At 38.3% G+C, this 13,463-nt stretch overlaps 1 long non-coding RNA gene across 2 annotated transcripts; it reads left to right on the top strand.

Annotated features, from left to right (window-relative positions):
- The first annotated feature begins 29 nt into the window (after positions 1 to 29).
- On the top strand, positions 30 to 12,901 carry LOC112648799 (uncharacterized). Of its 2 annotated transcripts, none has more exons than XR_003129330.3 (4): positions 30 to 192; positions 4,370 to 4,537; positions 11,945 to 12,030; positions 12,460 to 12,901. It is a non-coding gene; the product is annotated as an uncharacterized LOC112648799 (long non-coding RNA). The 2 variants fall into 2 exon arrangements; XR_003129333.3 differs by having other exon boundaries at positions 4,370 to 4,541.
- The last annotated feature ends 562 nt before the right edge of the window (positions 12,902 to 13,463 follow it).

Here is a 13,463-nt window from a genome sequence, read left to right as displayed (position 1 = left end):
ACATCACTAACTTAAGTTCTATTTTAGAATATAGTACCCCTACTGAGATAAAATCAGCCCAGATAGCCAAAGATTCGAGAGTAAACAAATATACAATAGCAGGTATGCTCTTGGAATCATTTGGGGACATTTTGGAAACAAAGAATAATTCTGCTGCTGGAACCTCCATCAAAAATAGGGATCATATGGAAGGTAAAGAAAATGTCTTAAACTCATTATATCAAACAAGTAGCCTTAACCAAAGTTGCAAGAGTCTATGCAAATCCTCAAAGCATAAATGTCTGAAATGATTCAAAGAATTCATAAAATATTAATATTTAGCCCTTAACCTCAAAAAAGAAAGAATGGGAAAAATCTAGTTTCACCTTTCACTCAATCTCGGGTGCTCTCAAGGAAACCACATGATGGCATCAAATGATTTCAAATGGATGGATATTTGCTAAATTTCTCCACAAAATTACTCATCCTGGTGTAGACAAATTGGTTACTATCTTAAATCAGGATTTATGAGAAAACTTTAAAAAGAGAGTTGAAGTTATTTTCAGGTCATGTGTGAACTGTCAACAACATAATCCTGGAAAAACTATTAAGGTGGAACATAACCAAGAATCAAGAGTTCTAGGGGTCTTTTGAACATCTTCAGATGGTTTTTACTCAACTTCTACTCTCCATGAGATTTGAATATATTTTAGTTATTGTAGATCTACTTTCAGGATGAGCTGGAGAATTTCCTTGCAAAAAGCTACATTCCTTACAGTTGCAAAAAGAAAGCTGTTTGATTTTGTGTTTCTGATCCAGAATAGACCAACTTTTATGCCAAGTGACTAAGGAATACATTTTATGGGAACCATTATCGATGAACTCTGTAAGGTATTACCCTCTTATTCAAAAACTATATTGCCCTTATCACTACAATCTTCTGGAGAAGTTGAAAGAATCACTGTAATATTTAAATTAAAATCACCAAAACTCTCAGAAACCCTTAAAATCCTCTGGCCAAAGGAAATCCACAAATGCTTATAGCTATATAGTCCATTCCCTTGAGGACACATCAGTTATCATCCTATAAAGTGTTAACTAGTCCAGGCATTTTAGGATTTCACCTCTGATACTAGGCTTGCCCTACTGTGGGCAATTACGGCGAAATATTGTAAGGGACTCATATATTCTATCCAGTCCTATCACTGAAAGTTTAAGGCTGCCTTTCCACATCTTCTTATACCCATCTTCATGATTGTGAGCCAGAAGTTTTTATCTACTGGAAAAGACTTCAAAGAAAAACTGCTCTTTACACATTGGAAAGAACCTTATGAAGTTCTGTTAATAAATTCAGTAGAGAAACTCCAGGTAATCCATCATTGGGCTCATATTTCACAACTTAAAGAAGCAATTTCAAATTTGACCCAACTGGAAGGCTACTCCAATACACACTTTCAAATTGAGGATTCTCAGAGATCCACTAATAGCAGCCAGTCTTTGGTAGTAGTCAGCTCACCAAAGATCTTCAAAACAAGCTAACAACCTCATATAGTAGACAGCTTTCACCCAGTACAGACTAAGACCCCTAATTCCCGTTTTGGCCTTTGCTTGCTTATAATAATTTCTCTTCTCATTTTCTATAAACATCTAGTTGTTATTCCTATAATGACCTTTTGCTCTTTTCTTTCCTCCTTCTTAAAATTGTTAGTTCAGAACATACTCATTTTAAAGCCATCTTACATTATCCCAAATAGCAGCCTCTGCCTTCATTCTTACTGACTGCTGGATATGTCATCAATTGCCAGACCCCCATGGTAAAAACCTCTGGCAAATTCTAGTCTCATCAAATGAGACCATAGGGAATTATATCTGATGGCATTTACACCTCACCTGCATGGACAAATGACCTTAAACAAATCAATCTGACTATGCTAGTGTCCCTCTCTCCCAGAAAAAAAAAATAACCAATTATTACAATCTATTGATCAGACTCTAGGTAATTCTAAAATTGAATTCAGCAACCTTCATATTGATGGGTCAAATAATTGCCACCTCTAGGAATCTAGGTAACACAGTTAAGGTAAAGTTTGTTCTTGTTTTTTGTTTTAAAGATTTTATTTATTTATTCATGAAAGACACAGAGAGAGAGGCAGAGACAGGAGCAGGCTCCCCACAGGGAGCCTGATGAGGGTTTCCATCCCAGGACTCTGGGATCACACCCTGAGTGGAAGGCAGATGCTCAACCACTGAGCCACCCTGGTGTCCCAGTAAGGTTGTAGTAAGGTTGTAGTTTCGACCTTGTCTCATAAACCACTTCTTCATTCCTGATGCCAGGATTACTAGAAGATACCACTTCTTTTGTGGCTAGGATATCTGATCTTGTTTGCCTCATACTAAAACCTCATGTACTTTAGGAAGAGTATGCCGATACTTTTTATACACAGAGATCTCAATTCTATAAATCACCAAGGCTCAAAATTTCAACTCAGACAAGAGCTCCAAAATGAAGTCCATCCTTGATTATTCAGGCATTCTACCTGGGTGTTCACAAAACTCATTCTTTATGTCAAAAATCAAAGTCATATTCTCATTGGTGGGAATTATACAAATAGAAAGGACTGTAATGAACTTATCAGTGGCTCTGGAAGAAGTCATTAACAATACCATCTCTGCCCTAAATGAAACAGAAAGCAATCTAATCTCAATGTCACAGGTATTGATGAGCATTTGGACTGCTCTAGATTTCTTGTCCAACTATGGTAGTGTCTGCACTGTTCGTAATACTTCTACCTATATTTGGATCAATGAAACAGGTAACATAGAATGGCCTATATATATTGCAGCCTATCAGACTTGAACTCTTGGCCTGGGTTGAGCAGTTGGGATTCCCAGTTTCAAAGAATCTTACAGGGATTAATTCTTCTTATTCTTATCATAGTGATAATGATGCTGGACAGCTGTATTCTATCCAGTGCCTTAAAAGCTTCTGCATAAGTGCTCTCTCCACAGATGATCTCAAAGCTAGTAGACAATAGTGGATAGAGTCAAGCAAACCTCATGATACTGTTGTCTATGGAGATAAGAGCACAATATTCAAAGGAGAAGATCTGAATCTCTAGAGCTTGGTGACACAGTCATCCTCACAACTGAGAGAATGATCAAAAGGGGGAATGAAGAAATGAATATACATTGGACATGGCCTATATATATATATAATATATATTGGATGGACAATGGCCAGACCACAGATGACAATAGGTCTCTGGCCCACAACTTTGCAACAACCACCCTGAAAGTGAAACCACAGACTCTGCAGCAATTGGCCTATAATGGCCAGGAGTTTGTCACTGACTGCCAGCTTCCCTATTGTTTTGTCCCCTCTTCCAACATAAGAACAACCAGAGAAAACCAAATACACTCCTCAAACCAATCACATATGACTGCACTCACCCTCTAGTTAGCCTACCACAGGCTTCCTGAACAACTTCCCATCAGAGCGTAGACAAAACCATCTCCTTTAGGCACCATAAAGCTATCCCATCATTCCACCAGCCTTTGAGTCTCTGCCAAACACAAAATGATGGTGGGTGACTTCTTGCTTTAGCAAGCTCTGGACAAATGGCCTCTATCCTTATTTGGATGATTGTTTATTTAAACCCAGGATAGCTGAGAGGCCAGACCCTCGCTGACCCCTGAGAGAAAAAGCCATGATCTGATTTAAAGGGTTATTAGAAATCAAGGTTTGTCCCTGAATATCAGACCCTTCAATACAAATTCATACATTCCAAAGTGCCTATGTTCAGGTTCTTTAAGAAGAAAACCTATTCAATAATTGTATATCTTTTAATTAAAACACACACACACACACACACACAATGTCCATTATCCAGTTGTCTTCAGCAATATAGAAACTATTAAATGGTACCTCTGTAGGCAACATCCCAGTGAAAACGTTGGTTTGTTTAATTGGTGGCTAATATGACATTGGAGCCTGAGAATATACAAATATTGTGTTTTTACTATCTATAAAGGTGATAAATCGTATTTCATTTGGGACTGGTGTCTAATTTACAGTTCCTGTGCTTTTTATGTTACCTGTTGGAATACTAAAAGAGGATGCAATAGAAAGCTAAATAAACCATACAAATTGTTAAAAATTTAAATATTCACTTAGCAGGATCCACTAACTACTGAGTTTGGTGAATATAAGCAATAGATATGCAGATTCTTTAAGGGAAAGTGCTATCTGGGGGACGTATGCTTCTATTGTGTTTTGAATTCTCTTTTCAAAAATATTCATTATCCAATTATGTCTACAACTGCAACGCAACTTGATGCTCTTGCTGTACAAAAAGAAAAATGCAATCCTAATTTAAATTTTTTGTTTTAGGCAAGTGTATCTAGAACGAAAGAAACCCTAGAACAATTCCGAGGACTTGGTCTGTCTCCAGATGGATGGAAGAAAGAAAATTCTGCAATCTTTCAGTCTTTCAGGGCTCAGAAGCCAAGCAGCCCAACACAGAGACTGCAGAGAAAGGCCTGCTGAGCTGGGAAAGTGGTTGGTATGATAAGTATTTTGATGAAGCTATGTACATCTGAAGTGACTATTTAAAATTCAGGATAAATTTTAAGCCATTCCATTCAAAAATATAGCTTGTAAGATCACCATAAGTTGGGGGTAACCTGTAAGAAAACTAGAGAGAAACACATTTATTAATGGCCCCTTAAACTGGAGCTGATGACCAATAAAGGTTTTGGCAGAATCGATATCTAAAGCCAGAAAAATCTCCTGTTAGACCTTTGATCTCCCAGCAACTGGAGGGATAAAGGTTTGACTCACCCACAAGTTTTACAAGGCTGAATTCTATGTTAAGAAACTCAATAGAAATGATTCAGGGATTCCCTCACTATTACTTCCACTTGGCAATAAAACTGTTAATATCAGCCCGGTTTTATAACTTTGATCTGTGACCCTGTTTTCAAGGGCATTGGGTTCCTCTGAGACATATTTGGGCATTTTTTTCTAGCCCATCATGGAGTGGCTTAGGAAATGGTGGGTGGCAAGTTTCTCCTCTAAGTCCGCTAATCCATTCCTGTAGTGAAATCAAACAGAATAACCTCATTACTTCCTCAGAATAATGATTACACTTCAGAGAATTTTCACATGTATTAGGGTACTGGCTTTGAAAGTGTGTTCCAAAGGCCACCTGGGGTATGAGCAAATGGAGGTGTAGGGGGATCTCACGCCAGACCTACTGAGTCAGACTCTCTGGGAATGAGATCCTATAATTTGCATTTTAACAAGCTCACCATGTGAATCTTATACATACAAATGTTTCAAAACCATTGCTTGCGATCTTCAAGCCGCTCTTGGAGAGCTAGAAGCCAAGAATCTGGTCTTACTTGTCCTCAGCAACAAATAAATAAATATGAAATGGATAAATGAGTGAGTGAATTGCTAAATAATAGAAATTATTTGAAGTATGAGGCGAATAAGTATCAAAGATCACACACACACACACACACACGTCATATATCTACTACATTTTGGTGAAATCTTAAATTTTATGACCCACTTAGTTTTATATTACAGCTTTCTGGAGTGCCTGTTAGATTCCCTAGCCCCATTCTAGACCTACACTTCCTACTCCCATAACAATGAGGCATTATTTGGTATTCTGAATACCAGCCACTTTTCATTATTGACAAAACATAGTCAAAATACTGATGGCAATTAAATAAAATGTAATATCATTTATTATCACAAATGCCTGGAATAAAAGGTTCTGTTGTCCTTATTTTACATATGGAGAAACAGAAGGTAAAGAAGATAATTTCTTCATTACCCAGTAAGAAGGAGATCCATTAGCTTAATTTGTATCACGAGTCCTCAGTGTTTCTAACACCATGGAAAAGAAAGCCTACACATAACGAGTGCATTCACCTCCAAATCTTAAATGTTGAGATTAAAGGATAGTATGCAAAGTTATCATGTCATAGCATTTCTTTCTATAAATTTTTTTTTATTTTTTATTGGTGTTCAATTTACTAACATACAGAATAACCCCCAGTGCCCGTCACCCATTCACTCCCACCCCCCGCCCTCCTCCCCTTCCAACACCCCTAGTTCGTTTCCCAGAGTTAGCAGTCTTTACGTTCTGTCTCCCTTTCTGATATTTCCCACACATTTCTTCCCCCTTCCCTTATATTCCCTTTCACTATTATTTATATTCCCCAAATGAATGAGAACATATAATGTTTGTCCTTCTCCGACTGGCTTACTTCACTCAGCATAATACCCTCCAGTTCCATCCACGTTGAAGCAAATGGTGGGTATTTGTCATTTCTAATAGCTGAGTAATATTCCATTGTATACATAAACCACATCTTCTTTATCCATTCATCTTTCGTTGGACACCGAGGCTCCTTCCACAGTTTGGCTATCGTGGCCATTGCTGCTATAAACATCGGGGTGCAGGTGTCCCGGCGTTTCACTGCATCTGTATCTTTGGGGTAAATCCCCAGCAGTGCAATTGCTGGGTCGTAGGGCAGGTATATTTTTAACTGTTTGAGGAACCTCCACACAGTTTTCCAGAGTGGCTGCACCAGTTCACATTCCCACCAACAGTGTATGAGGGTTCCCTTTTCTCCACATCCTCTCCAACATTTGTTGTTTCCTGCCTTGTTAATTTTCCCCATTCTCACTGGTGTGAGGTGGTATCTCATTGTGGTTTTGATTTGTATTTCCCTGATGGCAAGTGATGCAGAGCATTTTCTCATGTGCGTGTTGGCCATGTCTATGTCTTCCTCTGTGAGATTTCTCTTCATGTCTTTTGCCCATTTCATGATTGGATTGTTTGTTTCTTTGGTGTTGGGTTTAATAAGTTCTTTATAGATCTTGGAAACTAGCCCTTTATCTGATATGTCATTTGCAAATATCTTCTCCCATTCTGTAGGTTGTCTTTGAGTTTTGTTGACTGTATCCTTTGCTGTGCAAAAGCTTCTTATCTTGATTAAGTCCCAATAGTTCATTTTTGCTTTTGTTTCTTTTGCCTTCGTGGATGTATCTTGCAAGAAGTTACTATGGCCGAGTTCAAAAAGGGTGTTGCCTGTGTTCTTCTCTAGGATTTTGATGGAATCTTGTCTCACATTTAGATTAAATAAAATCTGTAAGTATTTAGTGATAGTTTCATAAGTATATCAAAAGTTAAATTGTAATGCTGGAGTTCAGATATCACAGCAAGTTAATATAGAAAAGCGTCAAACAATGTTCTAAAATGAATGCTCCCCTCACCCCACCCAAGATCAACTATGAATCCAATGGTGTAAAAGCAGATCATGGTTGCAAGGAACTGTTAGGGTATCTGGGAAAAGGGATTCATACTAGACTCTAAAAGGGAGACAAGATTTAATAACCAAATGGATGAAGAGGTATTCATCTTTTCATTTAACATTTACTGGATTATCTTTTAGATACAAAAACTTATGTTAAATTAGCAGGGTGACTGTTTTCCCGAAATCTAATCCTTTTAGGAATCATCAATCTCCCAATTCCTGTGGTTTGAGTGGGCTTACCACATCCATTTGCCTCAGGAGTACACACATGTCTCAAGCATGGGCAATGAAGTCCTCCATTCTCTCTGCCACCAAGGAATAAGCATGGCACCCAAGATGAACTGTTAAGAGCCCTCTGTGAAAGTATTCTATCAGAGAAATTTTAAGATACTAACTTTTCCATCACAAGGTACATGTTCCAAGTATGCAACAGCTGCGTGAGGCCATCTTCTCTGGTTAATATGGGGGAGCCTTGTAGGAGAGAAAATGTGGCTAATATGCCATCTGTAGGAGAGGCAGAGAGATTGCTAATAAAAATCATGTGGCTCCCTGAGCCCAGGCCTGACTGGAGCCTCGATCTTTTCGATCTTTGAGCCAATAAATTTCTTTTTATGGTTAAAATGGTCTGAGTTGGGTTGCTCTCTTTTGCAGCCAAAAGATATTCCAACATTGAAAGCAATGACACAAAGTAAAAAATATTCTCTGTCATCAAGAAGCACAGCTAACCAAACAAGAATACTAATAATTATAAGGCAGTGTGATAAAATCTTATAATAAATGCAAACACTAGATGCTTTGCTGGCACAAAAAAGGGCCACCTTATTCCTTATCTGGAGTTAGAAGTACCAAACTTCTGCCACTGAAAGATATCAGGGATTTATTAGCCTTTATTAGCCTCTCTAACTAATCTTTTCCCTCTGTTCAAACCAATCAGTAGATATTTTCTTCTAAATACATAGCATATAAGCATTTAAAAATGGCACAGAAATCATTGAAAAGAACTGCACACATCTCCCGGGCTTATTAATAAAGTTAGAGTTTACAAAGAATTTTAAATATGACCTCTCTTAACTAGGGAAACTGTCTAAAATTCAACATCAAAGGACATTATTTACATACTCTTAAAATCCCTTATTTTCTAGCTCAGTAGCAAATGCCCAGTTCAAAGATGATCTTCAGGAGTTAGATAAATATCCACTGAAAAGTGTTCTGATTTATGTTTAGTTTCAAAGGGGTATACTTAAGGACAGAAGTAACACAAAATTAGGGAAGGTAAGACCCGGAAGGCAGCTAACTCTACGTGTGTGGTTAATCACATATATGTTATGTTAACTACAGTGACAGAGAGAAGGTAGTCATCAGTCATGTCAACGATAGTTTGACGTTAAGTTAGAGCCAATATTAGTCAATGGCAGAAAAGAAAAAGCAAATTTTGCATAGGATTGTCACAGGGAAGAAGCATCAAGGTTTGGTAGATTTCACTGTAATTCCAGAAAAGGGATAAGTCCCAGCTCCAAGAAACACAAGAAAGTCAGTGTTAATCCATACATCAAAAGGTAAATGATGCTGGGAGGTAGAAGGAAAGAGGGCTTTAGAAATACGTGGAGTAGTGGGACACCTGGGTAGCTCAGTCAGTTCAGCATCTGACTCTTGATTTCAGATCAGGTCATTATCTCAGGGTTGTGAGATCGAGCCCTGTGTCAGGCTCTGTGCTGAACACAGAGTCTGCTTAAGATTCTCTCTCCCCCTCTCCCTCTGCTCCTCCCTTCCTGTTTCATGTGTTCTTTCTCTCTCTAAAAATAGAATAAATAAATAAATAAATAAATAAATAAATAAATAAATAATAAAAAGAAATACATGGAATAATGAAATAAATTAAGTTCTGTCTCATGGACTAATTGAGATAATCTTCTATGTAGAGAAAAGAAGAGGGATAATAACCCCCTATGATTGTTTTCTGTTTGCTAATTCCATGAAGTCTGAAGACTTTTGGAGAACCTGAAAGTTAGCCTTAGTTGGTGCAAGAGAGCATCAACCACTTATAGGCAAATTCCTAGCAAACTCTAGAAACAAAACTCTTATACTAAAGTTGCTCCTCCAGAAGGAAGGGGGAGGGAGGGGAGAGGAAAAACACTTTTATTTAGAGTGTATAACTTGCTATTTCTAAAAGAGGGCTTACAGTAAAGCTTACAGTAAACAGTAGACAGTAAATTTCTTAAGGATGGGCAACCCCCTCATCTCCATCTGTGTATCTCCGCCAACACCTCTCTCAAAGCTCTGTATGTGGGAGAAGAGTAATATGAATCTAATGGATGTAGATGGATTAACTAATATTCAGCAAAAAGGACAAAGCTGAGAGCCAATATTTGATTTGTTCTATTAAAATAACTGAGATCCTTCTAGCCAAATCTATTTAAGAGAATTTCAGGGCCTAGCATGTGCTTGCCTCACAATTAGATGTTCTAAATAACTGACGTTTTAATAAATGAACAAATGCAATGGATTCCAATTGCTATATTGAGTTTTCAGATACACCCCCAAATCACTACTGCAGCACTCAATGCAGACAACCACTAACTGAGGCAGAATGGCAGGAAGGCCAGCTTCTCCCTGCTGTGGTCTCACAGTTTTGACAGTGTTAGATGAATTTTGGATACAGCAGTCAGAAACTCATCCTTCTCTAAGGAAAAATGCCCCAATTACCAAGATAGTTTCTTCAGGCCCCCAAAATGAGTTCACAGAGACAAAGATGGTGACCTTGAGGAAAGGCTATTTTTTCTCTAACTGCTCTTATTCAAATGCTGTGCCCAAGCCTGTAACTTTGTAGTTTATTTGCAGAAAGGCTTTCACGTACAGGTATGCTGGCTGTTTAGAGAACACATTGGGTGCCTGGCTCAGGAAGACTGCACACCGTTTAACCAAAGGATCTAAACCCATGGTTACATTTCATCTCTACTTCTTCACTCTTAATGGAAGAGGCAAGACTTAGATTTTTCCCCAAGCAACTGATCTCTGGTTTTCACCAAGAGACCCTTTTGGTGTGGATTGCACTGGGTAGGATTAGACAACCACCTTCTCAGGGGCAGGGGAAGCATACTTGCAAGTGGGATAAAATGGCTTATTTGAAATTTTTCTTCAGGGCAGGTGGTAAAACTAAGTGACACTTCAGAGTGCCCTATCAGTTCTAAAAGAATGTAAAATCCCATATAAATGACTGTGTTTAAGCCACCCTGATCCTGATGTTCCACTTGTTTACTAGAAGAGTGTTAGAATCACATTCCCCACTGCCCATATGGAAGAAATATCAGCCGAGGGCACCATTCCAAGGAAGTTGCCTCCTCAAACTGCCTATTAAGCAAGAACAGAAATATTTTTTTCCTTTAGGTGCAAATGTGACAAAAGCTTCCAAAACAGAAATATATATATAATGTATATATAATACATTATATATATATATACATATAATGTGTATATATATACACACACATATATACATATATGTGTGTGTATATATATATACTATTACATTTCAGGTGGTCTGCAAGGCCCCCATGAAGCTCATTCATGGAATTTCTAGGAGGTCCTTGTGCTCCAGATTAAAAATTCATACTCCAAACTTTGCTCTTTTTTCCCCTATAATTCCTTGCATTGTTCAAACTAGGGGAAATATACTGTGGGGATATCAGAAGAATTAGGAATCTCTGATTCCCTCAAAAGTGTTAAAAAAGAATCACTGTACCTTCCAAATACCTGAGCCAAATTCTTGACTCCTAATCTAGGCTGCAGGGCTTTCACAGACAATAAGAATACGGCACATCCTTTCATTCAACAAGTGCTTCTTAAGTGCTTCCTATGTGCCAGCCAGCTGCAAGAGTAGTCATCGGGGTTAAGGATGAAAGGTAAACTGTTGGTCTATAAAAAGCTCATAAAAATATAGACAGGTGGGCAGCCCGGGTGGCTCCATGGTTTAGCACCGCCTTCAGCCCAGGGCATGATCCTGGAGACCCGGAATCGAGTCCCACGTCGGGCTCCCTGCATGGAGCCTGCTTCTCCATCTGCCTGTGTCTCTGCCTCTCTCTCTCTTTGTGTCTCTCATGAATAAATGAATAAAATCTTTAAAAAATATATATAGACAGGTAATGCAGCCTAACAGTATGAGAGATGCTCCTGTGGTTGTGAAGGTAAGTGGAGAGAGTATTGGGAATGTCTGGAGAGTGACAGGATGTCTTCTTAGAGAGGAAGGTGTCTGTGCTGTCACGAATGAATCAGAGTAGGCATGGAGAGAAGAGGCTCCCGGCTCACGAGCGAAGGTGATTGCTGGATTGCCAAGCAGTTCCCAGACTTTGTAGAAGTGTCAGTTACTTCCACTCTAATTATTCCAAAATAAATAGCAGTCAGAGCATTTAGACAGTCACACTTCCTAGAGACACACTTAGCTTTACATGGATAGACTGTATTTGACTTTGCTGCAAGTCTCTTATAGAACCACCATATTCTCAATAAATATGAAAAACATTTTCATAAACATATTTATTTTCACTGTATTCTCTAAAAAACAGTATATTCATTTTTTTTGTTGCTGTAACAAATTACCACACAGCAGCTTAAACACAAACTCATTATTTTACAGTATGTCAGGAGTACAACGTGGGTCTCACTGGACTGTAACCAAGGTGTCGACAAGGCTGCATTCCATTCTGGAAGTTCTAGTGGAAAGTATGTTTCCTTGCCTTTTCTAACTTCCAGGGGCCATCCAAATTCCTTGACCTGTGGTCATCTTTCTCCGAATTCAAAGCCAGCAAGCTGAATCTCTGACTCTTGTTGCATAGTAACGCTGCCTGCCCTCTGACCACAGCTGGGAAAGGTTCTCCAATAAACACTTGTGTAATTAGGTTGAGCCCATCTAGATAATCTGAGATAATCTCCCCATCTAAAGGTCTGCACTTTTAATTACATCTTTAATGTAAATTAACATTGTCAAAGGTTTGGAGGGTTAGGACATAGGCATTTCCCGGGGAGGGGAGCATTGCTGCCTACCACAAAGGGACTCGACAATTTCTCCTGCCTTTAGTTGTTATTGTTTGACGCGTGAAAGACAACAACAAAATGTAATGTGATTGTTCTACCTTTTTCTTTCATTTTTAGCTCACTTAAGGTATTTAATAAGATGCATATTCATGTCTAAGGATGTTTAAGACCTTGACTGTGTTCTCAATATCATCAACCACTGCACAAAAAAGAAATCAATAAAGGAATCAGTGCTGATAGATCAGACCAACAGAGGAGCTTCACACCCGGATCTCAAGCAAGTAGAAGCTGGAGAAGTGGCTGATAAAGGCCTTTGAAGAGCCACCTGAGTAACAGTGCTCCCTTGAGATGGAGACAAGCTATAAAGATGAAAATAATATCAAAGCAATGAAACACTGTAAAACAGGACTATCTGTATGCTTAAAATAATCTAATCAACTTTGTCAATGGGCATTCCACATCTATAGTGTATGTCCCAAAAGCAAAGCTAATGTATGTGTGTATTTTACACAGCAACAAGCCTATTGTCAATACTGCACCAATAAATTATAATAGCTTAGTCTTATTAAGTCTTCCAGTGCCTAGAAAAGAAGGCTACTTTTCAAAGGACAGAAGTTCTCTGCCCTCTAGCCTTTAACCATTTTAGAATGCTAACATTTTCCAGAACAAGTCCATCTATTTCAAAGGACATTACCTTTCAACATTCACATGAGGAGAAATTAGCCAAACATGCATATTAAACAAATGTTAAACCTCCATAATCTAGCTCTATTCAATGTATGTTTCCAGAGCACCCAAACAGTCTGATCACATGCTAAATTCATCACTAGTTCAACTTTTTTTTTTTTTTTTTTTTTTTTTTTTACTTTTTGCTGTGTTGTCTTGAAATTCAGGCTGGGCTCTATGACGTCAATTCTAAAATAAATGAAAGATATTCTCTGCTTTGGGGAATGAGATGGCTAGAGAGATAGTGAAGTCACCACCATTGGGTGATGTTCTAATATAAGGATATATGTACTGTGATGCTCAGAGAGGACTCACACACTGGGTATAGATAGGAGAAAAACTCTTTTTCAAACCTGAGATCAGGGGTTCCATGATGTATGAGACATGGTCATGTT

The sequence above is a fragment of the Canis lupus genome, chromosome 19, assembly GCF_003254725.2.
Source record: "Canis lupus dingo isolate Sandy chromosome 19, ASM325472v2, whole genome shotgun sequence".
Lineage (NCBI taxonomy): Eukaryota > Metazoa > Chordata > Mammalia > Carnivora > Canidae > Canis > Canis lupus.
The sequence above is the reverse complement of the archived record's forward strand: the minus strand, read 5'-3'. Positions and strand labels throughout refer to the sequence as shown.